Here is a 3,796-nt window from a genome sequence, read left to right as displayed (position 1 = left end):
TCACAATCTTTATGTGTGTGTAAGGTGTAAAGATGTGTGTATCACAATCATTATGTGTGTGTAAGGTGTAAAGATGTGTGTATCACAATCCTTATCTTTGTGTAAAGTGTAAAGATGTGTGTATCACAATCCTTATCTTTTTGTAAGGTGCGAAGATGTGTGTAGCACAATCCTTATGTGTGTGTAAGGTGTAAAGATGTGTGTATCACAATCCTTATGTGTGTGTAAGGTGTAAAGATGTGTTTTTAACAAACTTACTGTATGTGTGTGTGAAGTGTAAAAATGTGTGTATCACAATCCATATGTGTGTGTAAGGTGTAAAGATGTGTGTATCACAATCCTTATGTGTGTGTAAGGTGTAAAAATGTGTGTATCACAATCCTTATGTGTGTGTAAGGTGTAAAGATGTGTGTATCACAATCCTTATGTGTGTGCAAGGTGTGAAGGTGTGTGTATCACAATCCTTATGTGTTTAAGGTGTAAAGATGTGTGTATCACAATCCTTATGTGTGTGCAAGGTGTGAAGGTGTGTGTATCACAATCCTTATGTGTTTAAGGTGTAAAGATGTGTGTATCACAATCCTTATCTTTGTGTAAGGTGTAAAGATGTGTGTATCACAATCCTTATGTGTGTGCAAGGTGTGAAGGTGTGTGTATCACAATCCTTATGTGTTTAAGGTGTAAAGATGTGTGTATCACAATCCTTATCTTTGTGTACGGTGTAAAGATGTGTGTATCACAATCCTTATCTTTGTGTAAGGTGTAAAGATGTGTGTATCACAATCCTTATGTGTGTGCAAGATGTGAAGGTGTGTGTATCACAATCCTTATGTTTGTGTAAGGTGTAAAGATGTGTGTATCACAATCCTTATCTTTGTGTAAGGTGTAAAGATGTGTGTATCACAATCCTTATGTGTGTGTAAGGTGTAAAGATGTGTGTATCACAATCATTATGTGTGTGTAAGGTGTAAAAATGTGTGTATCACAATCCTTATGTGTGTGTAAGGTGTAAAGATGTGTGTATCACAATCCTTATGTGTGTGTAAGGTATAAAAATGTGTGTATCACAATCATTATGTGTGTGTAAGGTGTAAAAATGTGTTTATCGCAATCTTTATGTGTGTGTAAGGTGTAAAAATGTGTGTATCACAATCATTATGTGTGTGTAAGGTGTAAAAGTGTGTGTATCACAATCCTTATGTGTGTGTAAGGTGTAAAGATGTGTGTATCACAATCATTATGTGTGTGTAAGGTGTGAAGGTGTCTGTAAAGTGTAAAGATGTGTGTATCACACTCATTATGTGTGTGTAAGGTGTAAAAATGTGTGTATCACAATCATTATGTGTGTGTAAGGTGTAAAAATGTGTGTATCACAATCCTTATGTGTGTGTAAAGTGTAAAGATGTGTGTATCACAATCCTCATGTGTGTGTAAGGTGTAAAGATGTGTGTATCACAACCTTTATGTGTGTGTAAGGTGTAAAAATATGTGTATCACAATCCTTATGTGTGTGTAAGGTGTAAAAATGTGTGTATCACAATCATTATGTGTGTGTAAGGTGTAAAAATGTGTTTATCGCAATCTTTATGTGTGTGTAAGGTGTAAAAATGTGTGTATCACAATCCTTATGTGTGTGTAAGGTGTAAAGATGTGTGTATCACAATCATTATGTGTGTGTAAGGTGTAAATATGTGTGTATCACAACCCTTATGTGTGTGTAAGGTGTAAAAATGTGTGTATCACAATCATTATGTGTGTGTAAGGTGTCAAGATGTGTGTATCACAATCCTTAAGTGTGTGTAAGGTGTAAAGATGTGTGTATCACAACCTTTATGTGTGTGTAAGGTGTACAAATATGTGTATCACAATCCTTATGTGTGTGTAAGATGTAAAAATATGTGTATCACAATCCTTATGTGTGTGTAAGGTGTAAAAATGTGTGTATCACAATCCTTATGTGTGTGTAAGGTGTAAAGATGTGTGTATCACAATCCTTATGTGTGTGTAAGGTGTCAAGATGTGTGTATCACAATCCTTATGTGTGTGTAAGGTGTAAAGATGTGTGTATCACAATCCTTATCTTTGTGTAAGGTGTAAAAATATGTGTATCACAATCCTTATGTGTGTGTAAGGTGTAAAAAAATGTGTATCACAATCCTTATGTGTGTGTAAGGTGTAAAAATGTGTGTATCACAATCCTTATGTGTGTGTAAGGTGTAAAGATGTGTGTATCACAATCCTTATGTGTGTGTAAGGTGTAAAAATGTGTGTATCACAATCCTTATGTGTGTGTAAGGTGTAAAGATGTGTGTATCACAATCATTGTGTGTGTGTAAGGTGTAAAGATGTGTGTATCACAATCATTATGTGTGTGTAAGGTGTAAAGATGTGTGTATCACAATCCTTATCTTTGTGTAAAGTGTAAAGATGTATGTATCACAATCCTTATCTTTGTGTAAGGTGCGAAGATGTGTGTAGCACAATCCTTATGTGTGTGTAAGGTTTAAAGATGTGTGTATCACAATCCTTATGTGTGTGTAAGGTGTAAAGATGTGTTTTAACAAACTTACTGTATGTGTGTGTAAAGTGTAAAAATGTTTGTATCACAATCCTCATGTGTGTGTAAGGTGTGAAGATGTGTGTATCACAATCCTTATGTGTGTTTAAGGTGTAAAAATGTCTGTTTCACAATCCTTATGTGTGTGTAAGGTGTAAAGATGTGTGTATCACAATCCTTATCTTTGTGTAAGGTGTAAAGATGTGTGTATCACAATCCTTATGTGTGTGTAAGGTGTAAAAATATGTGTATCACAATCCTTATGTGTGTGTAAGGTGTAAAGATGTGTGTATCACAATCCTTGTGTGTGTGTGTAAGGTGTAAATATGTGTGTATCACAATCCTTATGTGTGTGTAAGGTGTAAAGATGTGTGTATCACAATCCTTATGTGTGTGTACGGTATAAAAATGTGTGTATCACAATCCTTATGTGTGTGTAAGGTGTAAATATGTGTGTATCACAATCCTTATCTTTGTGTAAGGTTTAAAGATGTGTGTATCACAATCATAATGTGTGTGTAAGGTGTAAAAATGTGTGTATCACAATTATTATGTGTGTGTAAGGTGTAAAAATGTGTGTATCACAATCATTATGTGTGTGCAGGGTGTGAAGGTGTGTGTAAAGCATTGTGTGGAATATCCCGCACAAACTGTGAAGCAGAGTCTTTGCCTAATATTAATGATTAATATTAATATTGGGCAAAACTGCAGTGGTTTTGTTTACCGTGTGCAGACTTTTGTGAACTGTGTGAAAATGTAAAATTCAGTGTGTAAGCAATTGGAGAAAGAAAAACTGTAAAAAAAAAACCAAAAAAAACGAATAACACACTTCTCTGTCAGCGTGGATAAAAATAAATCCATATTTTGATGTGGCTGGTGAATATATTGTCCTTGTATTCCTCCAAATAGTGCAAGATGTAAATGCCACACTCGTTTGTCCTCACTGGGATTCCAAACCTGCAATTACTAACAAGATTCAGAACAATTGAAGGCCTCCTAATATGTGGTGTGAGTGTGTCACTTTAACTGCAGCTAATATGTGGTGTGAGTGTGTCACTTTAACTGCAGCTAATATGTGGTGTGAGTGTGTCACTTTAACTGCAGCTCAACATTGTCAACATTGTACACAACACACTGCAACTTGACTCCCTCATGATGTGTGCAGCCCACAAGGAATTAAGCCTGAATTGCTGCTGCTTTAACATTTCGGGGAGGGTGTAAAAAAAAGACTCATAATCC

This window comes from Entelurus aequoreus, linkage group LG14 (genome assembly GCF_033978785.1).
Source record: "Entelurus aequoreus isolate RoL-2023_Sb linkage group LG14, RoL_Eaeq_v1.1, whole genome shotgun sequence".
Taxonomy (NCBI): domain Eukaryota; kingdom Metazoa; phylum Chordata; class Actinopteri; order Syngnathiformes; family Syngnathidae; genus Entelurus; species Entelurus aequoreus.
The sequence above is the reverse complement of the archived record's forward strand: the minus strand, read 5'-3'. Positions refer to the sequence as shown.